General features: G+C 49.1%; 1 long non-coding RNA gene across 3 annotated transcripts; it reads left to right on the top strand.

Moving 5' to 3' along the window:
• Window positions 1–286: 286 nt before the first annotated feature.
• Window positions 287–7,415, top strand: LOC115339474. 3 transcript variants are annotated; one of them, XR_003922735.1, is made up of 4 exons: window positions 287–3,104; window positions 3,222–5,787; window positions 5,895–6,026; window positions 6,174–7,415. It is a non-coding gene; the product is annotated as an uncharacterized LOC115339474 (long non-coding RNA). The 3 variants fall into 3 exon arrangements; XR_003922736.1 differs by having other exon boundaries at window positions 3,222–5,701; window positions 5,895–7,415; XR_003922734.1 differs by having other exon boundaries at window positions 5,895–7,415.
• The last annotated feature ends 2,982 nt before the right edge of the window (window positions 7,416–10,397 follow it).

Genomic DNA, 10,397 nt, shown 5'->3' with positions numbered 1-10,397 from the left:
CGGTTTTATATTCCAACAGTGTGGGAGTGAGTACCGTACTCATCTGAGTTATCTTTTTCCAGCTGAGTCTATTCACGCTGCAGACTATGTGGGTGACACCCCGGGAAAGCCAAGTTTAGCAGCGTGCTGCTCCAGGAATGCGTTTTTTTATGAACAGCAACGCGAGCCAAGCACTTGCACCTCTGGGGTTTGTAAACAGCTGATCTATGAGAGATTACTTTTTTTTTCCCTTGTGCTTTTGACCTTATTTGCTGAAAATGAAACATCATCTAACCTTCCAGGAAATACCATGATTCTTCGATCCGACATGACAACATGAATCTTCTGTAAGAGTGCATCCGTTCTGCTTCTCAGGTCTCTGGAACAGAGTTCTGGGCACCGGAGTGGGAATTGCAGCATCATGAATATGGGACAGCAGGACCTGAGCCCTGCACCTCTCCAGCCTGGGGAGTGACATCCCCACGGGGCTAGTCACTGACTGAGCTCATTCTGCACCAGTTCCTCATGGAAAAATTGGGATTTCTTGAGCCTGAATCAGCTTGAGCATCTTAAAGTTTTGTGGGAGAGATGAAACCCTTCTCATGCAGCTCTGTGGGTCTGGCTGAAATAAAACACAGCTTTACAGCTTGCCCTGCTTCAGCCTCCCCTAGCCACCTCCTAGAAGAGGTCTTAAAGACTGTTGCACTGCTGAAATTTCAGGCTCTGCGTGCCACGCTCAGCGAGCACAGCCCATATTTCCGACAGCGCGTTTCCTGAGCGTGATGCCTGCGGGTACCTAATCTCGTCCGTACAATCAGCTTTTGCAGGTTGCGCCTCCCCCTGCTATTTTCGTGGGACCTCAGAAGCCTTTCCAGGAAGGCGGCGCGGTGGCTGTGAGGTTTGCATGTGGGGTGGGCTGGGGGGGGGAAACTGCAAAGCTGTGTCTGTATCGGGGCCGGAGCAGCGGAGAGGGCTGGTTGAAGGTGAGAGGTTATTTATGGGAAGCTGCGGTTCTCGTACAGCTTTTTGCCTCCCACTTGCCGCGAGGGGTTTAGAAGACATCATTTTGCTTAAGAATTGCATGCTTTTAGAGCCACACTGGTTTACCTGGGGTGTATTCATCAGTGTGCAGATCCCTCTCCTTTGTGAGTTATTCCCGGAGCAGAGGTCCCCCAAATCCCACTAGACCTGGGGAACGACCCGCAGCAACCTTTGCATTTTGCTGTGTTTCCCTCTGGATCAGGTCGGTGCCATTCCCAATCCCCAGAGTGCTGGGGAAGATGAGTCTAACTGAACCCACAATGATACCCTCTCCAAAAGCCCCAGAAAGCTAAAATGTCTTTCTTTCTGCCTGGACCACCTTTCCTTGTTCTACCACTAGATGGGAGAGTGAGACTGGGCTAACTCAGCTGCTCCCGTCCTTATCCCGGTAGGAATTCCGAGAGGTGTTGAGAACTGAGAAATGCCCGCAGGTCATCCTGCAAATCCTCCCACCTCGGGGAGGCAGTGGGTAACCCCCCAAATGCCTAGTTATTGCCTAACCCCCAAACTGCCTGGTTTGGGGAGACTGATGCTTGCCTGGTGCTTTCCCTCAATACCAGTATCCTGGCGGTGGCCACTCTGCCCTCAGGCAAGGGGGATTCACTTACACAAAGGCTAGATGTATTCTTGGGGTGATATACTTCATTTTTCTTCCTATCCACCTGTCCTAGAGCAGAGGGAGGTGGGGAAAGCACTTGCAATTCCCTTCTCATCCATGCCCCAAATCCTGCTTCCCAGGAAGCCGGTTGACCCCAATAATTGCTTTGGCAGGTAACGAATAAAGCAGTATTTTCTCCTCCTTTCCTTCCACACCTTTCTCCTATAGGATTCTTATGTAATGATACTCCCAGCGATACCATTTTCCTGCAAAGATTAAAAACGGGCTGGTGCAATGACTGCACATGCAGGAGGAGAATTTGTGCCCTGGTCTGATGCCACTTGCTTCGGGACCTGCCGTGGGTGAGGGAGGGGAGGGTGCCCGGTTCATTAATGTCTTATTAAATTTACTTTCACTGCAGCACTTTCCATTTCCCGAGATGCTTCCCAAGGTCTTTCTGGGACTGGGTGTGTTTGGGAATTATACAGTTGCAGAAGCACTTTCTCAACCAAATCACATTGCCCAGTTTGACTATTTTTATTATTGTAAGGTTTGGGGCTTTTAAAAATAAACAACTCTTCTTCCTTCCTGAGATTTCACAAGTTCTGGAAGAAATCCCATAGTAGCCAAATTCTCTGACTGCCTGTGTGACTATGGCAGAATATGTAATCCCTGTAACTTGGAAATCATCTTTCTGGGGGATTTTGCTGTCTGCCCCACCTTCCTAATTTGCAAGCTTTTTAGAGAAGTGACTCAACTGATTTGTTTAATGCCAGGCACAGTTGGGCAATGAGATGAAATAATTCTAATAACCACCCTAACTGCAGTGCCCTTATTGCCTCTGCTGCAGTCTCCTGGCTTTGCCTCCACAGAAAATATCTGTCATTATCCTGTTAGAGAGAAATAACAGCTTCTTTGGAGAGGAAGTTTATGTTTTTTACTGGACATAACTACTCCTATTTTCCGTAAGCAACAGCCACCCCGTCCTGTGTGTGCAACGAGGCCACTGAGTCACCAGCGCGAAGCACTAACCGGCTCGTGCACCTTGCTGGGGAAGACCCAAAATCCCCTTCAAAGAAGAGAAGAGACATCTTTCTTCAGTGGATAATTACAGATGAAAAAATGTTGCCTGGAAGCAATAAAAAAAAAAAAAAAATAGACATTCCAGACCTAGCAGGTCCAGGGCACGTTTGCTTGTGCGAATGGAGCTTCTAGCTGCTGGGGACAGCCCGGGGTGACAGCAGCAAACAGGGCAGCCGGGGCGGGAGCATCTCCTGCCGCAGCGGGGGCCAGGGCTGGGGTTTCACCTCGCTCTGTCCATGCACGGATCTGGGACGCGTGGGGATGAAGGTCAGAGCAGCCATAGGGCATCTCTAATAGATGGTTAATCGTATATCTGCTTCTGGCCTTGGACATCCGTGGGAGAAGTTACTGCCCCCGGCCAACTGCCTGCTGCTCCCTGTCCTCCTCGGATGTCAAACACTGGGTAAGCAAGTGGAAAAAAATAAATCTGAAATACTCGGGACCACTGCAGTAACTCTGATTTGCTTTGCTATGCTCCCAGTCTTTATATCCCTTTCCTCTCTTATCTCCCCCTTCACAGTCCCGGAAGAGAATTAAAAACCAGAAAAAGCACTAACTGGCGAGAGGAGCTACAAAGTGACCGGCGGGACGGTGCAGCCTTGCGATGACACAGGACCGGAGGGACAAGGACACCAGAGACCGACTTCTGGCCTCTGCTGACTGCAGGAGCTGCTGCGGCTTGTCGCCGTCTAATGGCTTTCAGCACGCCAAACGCAAAGTCAGGCCCACTTCAGCAAGGAGAAGTCGAGCTGATTAAGTTTCTCTTTAATTATAACAAGGAAACGGCACGTGCAAGTGTCGCTTCAGATGAGAAACACGTGGCAGTCACCAAGTTAAAGCTGTATCCTGTAAAACTTTCCAGCGTGTGAGGCTGAGCCTTGAATTCCTGCTGCTGCAGGACCAGGGGGAGGAAAGGAAAAAGGATTTGAGCATGGTCCAAGCTGTGGTCCACAGGACTTGTTTCAGGAGAGCTCAGCTAGCCGTGAAACATCAGCCCTGACGAATGGTTGGGGCAGAGTCCGGCGCAACACGTGTGCGTGCACGGCATTTACTGCACTAGTAGGCAGCTCCAGCAGCAATATAAAGAGCGTAAAGCTCAAACTTATAAAGCATAGATGCAGAGACCCGAATGGAGCAGTGGACTAGCAAAAGGCAGCCTTGCCGGGAAATGTTGCGTCGCTGCGGGTTGCAGCCAGAGCCCTTCGGTAGCTAGCTCCCGGCATCGCGGCAGCCGTGCGGACCCTCATGACGGTGATTAAAAGCAGCTCCATGAATTTGGAAAGCGGGCAGAGGAGTCTACCTCCTCCTCAGGGGCATTTTGAGCCCGCAGCTGAACACGGAGGGCTGCATGTGCTGGCGAAGTACGTGGGATGCGCTCCATGGGGCTGTGACCTCTTCAGGGGGGGCAAGAGGCAGTCGCGCGATGGTAAGCACAGAGCACAGATTAAGCAAAAACTATTACGAGGGTGAACGTCAGCCCCAGGACACTGGGGCATCCCCGGACGGAGGGCTCTGCACCATGGGGGATGGCTGATGCTTCCCCTGATCCTGACCCGCACGGGCAGCTCCCGGCCGGGATGCAATCCGGCCTCGCAGATGCAGGGTCCGATCTCTCTTGTAGACCTTGAATCCTGCAAGAGGAACTATAGGGATGGATTTTCAAAATCAGTCAGAACTAGTGGGATCCAGGCCTTACCTGAGATAGCAACAGAATTAGCCACGTGATTTCTCCTCTGGATTTACAGGGGCAATATTTTTCCAAAGTTCAAAGTCTGTATCTGCAGGAAGCATGTGACATGCTTTGCAGTCACGCCATAGTTTTGGTGCTATGAACAATTAAAAAAATCAATTTCTGGAGCAATATTTTCTATGTTTGTAATCTCTGAACTAATTACAGGACTGGAAAATCAATAGCTATCTGGAAATCTTTCCAATGCGGCTAACTAAGCATGCTACATATCATGCTGGAATATATTCTTCACAAACACATGATGCTTGTGACCATCTCCCAGATCATATGGGCAGATGATATCACTGTCAATAAGCATCTGTACTTCATTACACTGCAATGGCAACATTTACCAAAATCTGCAGGGGGGGACTGGGCACAGCAAATAGCACAGTACATGAGATCTGGAGCAACATTTGTGCCAGCATTTTAAGCCAACAACAAAAAGTGTTGAAAGACTCGGTTAGTTCAACAGGAATCTTCAAAAAGATTACGAAATAAAGTCATTAAAAGTTCACGCCTCAGCTATAACGTTGTTTTTTTCATCAGGATTTATTAAAAAAAAAAAAAGTAAAACCTTTGGTGACTGAAAATAACCTCTTTCTCTAGTATCCTAGCAAGAGAGCGGTGTTAAATGGGTAGTTCAATGGCGACTACACGTCAAAAAACACATGTAAAAAGGAAGGGTGTTCCTCTGATGAATATGATCTCCTCTTGCTGTACAAACATGCAGTGTTGACCATGGCAACTCGGTTGGAGCCAAAGCCCAAACCCTTGTGCTGATGCTCTGCACCGCTTCCCGCACACCGCAGGCGTTGCTGGGATCTTATTTGAGATGCTGCCGCCTCACTCGTGCCCTGCGAGAGCTCAGCCTGCTCTTCCTTGGTACGGTGGAGTTTGTGCTGCTGCTAAGTGAAGAGTAAATATTCCCATCAGACGCAGTGCCAAAAGCACAGCAAGTGGATAAGGAGCAAAGACCACAGTACAGGTGATTTTCCCAACGCTCCTGTTTGCACCGCTGCTTGGTACAATGGAGCGATGAATTCTGAGCTGTCACGACACCACAAATATTTGCTTTCATTTTATATGTTTTTCTCTGATGATTCTTCACAGCTTTCCCCCCCCCCAGTGAATCGAGCAGAGGAAAAGTGGGATTGGGGTACATCTGTGCCCTTGCTCCCTCCGCAAGCCGGGGGATTCCCGCACCTGCAGCTCTCCGAGGTGGGGATCCTCGTCCCAGCGCGGAGCTTCAGGTCCTGCAACCCAGGAAGGTAGGGTGCAGAGTGTGCTTTGTTCCAGCTCTCATCTCAGGAAAGAGGCCACGATTTATAGTCCCTCCTAAATAAGAACTTAGCAGGTTAGTTACGCTCAAAGAATTTAAATTTTGGGGCTGGGCATGACCCATGTAATAATGATCTGGATTGTAATTATTGGTATTATTAATTACTGTTTGCATTTCTGTAGGACTCCCACATCCAGCTCAGGAGCTCCTGTGCACGGTGCAGCACATGGGCAGGGAGAAAGGAACCCCTCCAGCTCCTGAGAGCTTGCCCGGAGAAGCAGAGCTGGACCGGAGCGTGGCCACGGGTGATTATGGTAACAGCACTGCCTCACCCGCACCCAGAACATACACTCCCATGGGGTGGCTTTGCTAATCTGGGCTGCTTTCTGCCAAAAAGCAACAGTTACAAAAACATTGTGCTTGCCATAATCGCAGTCACAATTTCCCTTTTAACTCCTAAGGTTGGAATGACCTTGATGCTAACTCAGAGCTGCCGGGCACCACGTACTGTTCAGACTCTGGGAACATATCCACGGCTGCTGCGCTCTGCTTCAACGTGTCTTCTCCTCAGATGGTGCCGTCTATGGACTTTTCCATGATTCTTGCCAGTGTAATGTCATATTTCATTCAAATAAAACTTGACTGGAGTGCAAGAAATCACTTCTATTTCTATCTTAGGAAAGAAAGGCTGCAGGGTCTGCGCATCACCTAATGGAAAAGACCTGAGAAAAAAGAGCTCAGACCCTTCAGAAATCTTTCAAAGAGAAGCTACAGCTCTCCCTTACCTCTTTTAAAATTAATACATCACACTTTTTACCTGCTGAGCAGCAAAGTTCCTAACACCGTTTCCAAATAACCCAGAGGTACGGTATTGCAGTGCTGTCGCCGGCTGGTTTATAAAGAGGGCGAGAGCAGGACACACGGCGAGGGATCGCTGCCTCTCGCGACGTTCCCCTGGCCACCGGCCATCAGCACCTCAGGGACATCCCGAACTAGAGGTTTGCGCAGAGATTATTGGGTTTAACAGCCGCCAGAGCGTGTGTCACCCATGAATTTGTCTAATCCTTCCTCGAACACAGTTACACTTTCAGCTCTGCAATGCCCTCCGGCAACGGTTGCCATTGTTTAATCAGGAGCTGTGCAAGAGTTTGCTTTAAACCTCCTACCTCATCCTTTCATTTACAGGATCCTTTGCTCTTGTAATAATAAATGCAGCTCGCAGTGCTGAGCAGGATGGATTCTGATGCTCCAGTTTGCAAAACCAACAGGGTCTTGCAGAGGTAGGATAACACAAAGTCTGGTAAAAATCCCAGGGGGGATTTTCAGGAGTGCATTTCCCACTGCAAGCCAGCACTAGCCACCGCTCTTGAAAAATCCCACCTTTATTCGTTATTTATTATATGTTTCCTGTGAATGAATTTCTGGCTCAAATTAGAGTTATAATAAAAGTCTAAAAAAAAAAAATCTTCTCTTAGGAAAAAATCCAGTTCTGTACTTCCTTCCCCAAGATTTGTTGCTTGTTCTGCAACAGGAGATGTGAATCATGGCAGTATTTATAACAGCGATATTAGGAAATGATCATTCAGGCACCAGAAATCTGTATTAGACATTATGTCTTTAAATAAATTGTTTATTACTATGTTAACCTACTCTTGTAAATACATGTACACTTAACTATATTAAAAATGTAAACGTTCCCAGAACTGGACTTTACATGATGAATATACAACAACTCCCCTTCTTTCCTAGTCAGCTCCGTGGATCTTGGAAAAATGAGGATAGTTTCATTTGATGGGCATTAATAAGGTTTATGTCTGCAGAGATTTAGCCCAAAGATTGTCATGATCATCTCAGATCCCACGTGGCTTACAGGACTGAACTTGAAGAAACATCTTTCAACAGCTGCTGGTGTCGGAGCGATTCCAGCTCTGGGAGCGCCTCCAGCCAACTAACTTCCCTTCTGTGGCACTAAATTTGCATTCATTAAAACCAGAGTTTTAATGATTTATGGAGATTTATAAAAAATGGCAGCCCAGAGCTCCTGACACTCTCAAAGCTTGTGACAGAGGTACAACACATCATAAATCCATCCCGGTGTGAAATACTGAATGAAAATCATTGCGGGTATATCTGCAAGTGTTAACATGACCCATAAAATCAGGCTTTCAGTCAAACTAAAATGCTCAGAGCCTCCCAAACCCAAAGAGATAGTAACCCATATAACAACAACAATATAATGATCATAATGTTAGTAAAAATACTACTAATACGATTACCAATCTCCTTGTCATTGTTTATTACTGTCACAGCCCTGATAATTGTCGGCTCTAACGATGGATGGGGGCAGAGATGGCCCCATCCTTTCAGAAACAACCTTTGTGCCCACCACCAAGCCCCAGCCAAGGAAAAACCTTGTCCCCTTCAATTTTAAAAGAAAAGCCACCAGCAGCATCAGCCACTAGCAGAGCTCCATATCCAGTCTGGCTGAGCTTGACAGGCGAGGGAGCAAAAGGAGATGGTCCCTAGATTAATTCCAGCTTGTCCTATCCCTTAAAACAGGTACAAAGATCCTTAGGATAAGACCAGTTCTGGGAAGACGCCGGGCTCTGGAGGAGCCTTCTGCCACTCACACAGCAAGGTGTGCACTGGCTCACGCAGGGTGAGCCCGGAGGGCTTTAAAACGGAGTTTAAACCAAACTTGCCCCCGGGACAGACTCCTTTTCATTTACAAGCGAATCAGCAGAGATGGCAAGACTGATTTGCCATGCCACTGCCCAGCATCCTTTAAAGATTTCTGTAGGAGACAGGTATCTTCCAGGTGACCTCTGTCCTTCCCTGCCACACCATCTCCCTCGGACACGTTATCGTAGTTACTATTAGCTCATGCAAATCCATAGGACGAGCTCCATATCTTGACATCTCCCGCACCCAAGAGGTAACATAGTTTGAGATGCTGTACAAAAAAATCACCAAAATTTAAGAGGACAGCCTCACCAAAGGCAGGATGGACCAAAACCTATGCGGAGAAGTGAGCAGAGCTGAGGAGCAGGGATGCATCACCCTGAAGCTGGAGCCAGCGATGAATGCAGCTTGGCATGGTTGAATGGGAAACGGGGGGGGCTTCCCCAGCTCGGATGCTTTTGACGCACCACTTCACCTTCGCACATCTGTCGCCCTTTCCACCCTGTTTATTTAAAATATAAACGGTTTGAAACAGGGCCTTACTCATCAGTCCTTGCACAGCACCAGCCAAAACAATGCCCTAACTTCAGCGCGCAGGAAACGATTCATATATAATAAACCACCATCAGCGTGTGCCCACGGAGCAAAAGCTTCCTGGTTTTCCTAACCACAGCATGTCGCAAACAGCAGACTCTCCCACATTTAGTTTTGCTTTAAAAGCTTATTCAACACCTCCCACTTTAGCCCAGTAAGCGAAAGCAAAACCTGCAAGATGCCCATCCACCTCCAAGGGCAAGGATGTCAGACCTCTGGCTGTATCCTTGCCTTCCTCGCCGCCTTCCTTGCGCGGCGTTAGCTGGGGTTTTCCATTACCCAGGTTATCCCGCGCGCTCTGGATAATGGAGAACTGATTGCACTTTGAAGAGCTAAACATACAGTGCTTGAATTATTTATCTCTGAGCATGCAGAAACAGGCCAAATTCCCAAGTGATGTGAAACAGCTCTTGTAAGAAATGGGGCTGCAAAAGCTGCCCTGGTAGGCGTGTGAGAGCTGCGTGGTTAGACCCTCACACATGCAGGTGTCACATCTGCTGAGATTCTTCCCACCCAGGTGATTTATGTCCTGCGGGGTGCCGGGTGCTCAGGTGTGGGTGCCGGTCCAGAGACTCATCCGTGTAACGACACAAGGACCCCCCCCCTTTCTGCGCCTATAAACCAACCGCAGTGACAGCAAGTCCCCAGAGAGCCGAGAAAAAGGCCCGGACAAAAGTATTAATGCAAATCGAGGGGCTTCGGTGTATTTCCACAGTTTTTTCCGCAGAGCTCCTTCGGTTCTGGAGCCGAGCTGTTCTTTCTCCGCAACGTTAAACCCGCCGTGCCCAGCCCGGCACGACACTGCACCCATAAAAATAATGCCACGATAGCTGCCTTTATGGCCCAGATAAAATAACACCCGTGCCTCCGCTCTCGCGCTTTTTCTGCCTTTTACGCGAGGTCAGCTCGTTGCGATAGCTGGAGGTAAAAAAATTAATTTCCCTGCCATTGCTCTCTGCCACCACAGCCACCGATGCTGCTCCTTCCAGCACAGTTTTCCCGTATCCCAAATTTCTCCCTGAGCATCCCGGGGGTGCAAGAAGGCTGGGATAGCCCGGGGGGGGGGGGGGGGGGGGTTAACCCGAACCCTACCTGGGGGGCTGCGAGCCCCCAGGTGCGCGGGAAATTGGGCATTTTTCATCAGATGCACCTGCCCCCCCCCCCGCTCTCTCCTCACCCCGTTTCTTCTCGCTCCCTCACCCCTCTCCCCCTTTTCTTCCCCCCCCAAACACCGGTTCCTCTCCCCCCTCGTCCCCTCCCGTCCATCTCTCTCCCCCCGCCACCGCCCGCCTTATCCCCCCCACTTTCGCTTTAGCCTCACTTTTCCCCGCCATTGGCCAGCCCGCTTGCAGCATCCACCGCCGATTGGAGGAAACACCCGTCCGTCAGGGCCAAGGCACCCGCCCCCT

The sequence above is a fragment of the Aquila chrysaetos genome, chromosome 3, assembly GCF_900496995.4.
Source record: "Aquila chrysaetos chrysaetos chromosome 3, bAquChr1.4, whole genome shotgun sequence".
Lineage (NCBI taxonomy): Eukaryota > Metazoa > Chordata > Aves > Accipitriformes > Accipitridae > Aquila > Aquila chrysaetos.
This window is presented reverse-complemented; position numbering and strand designations above follow the sequence as displayed.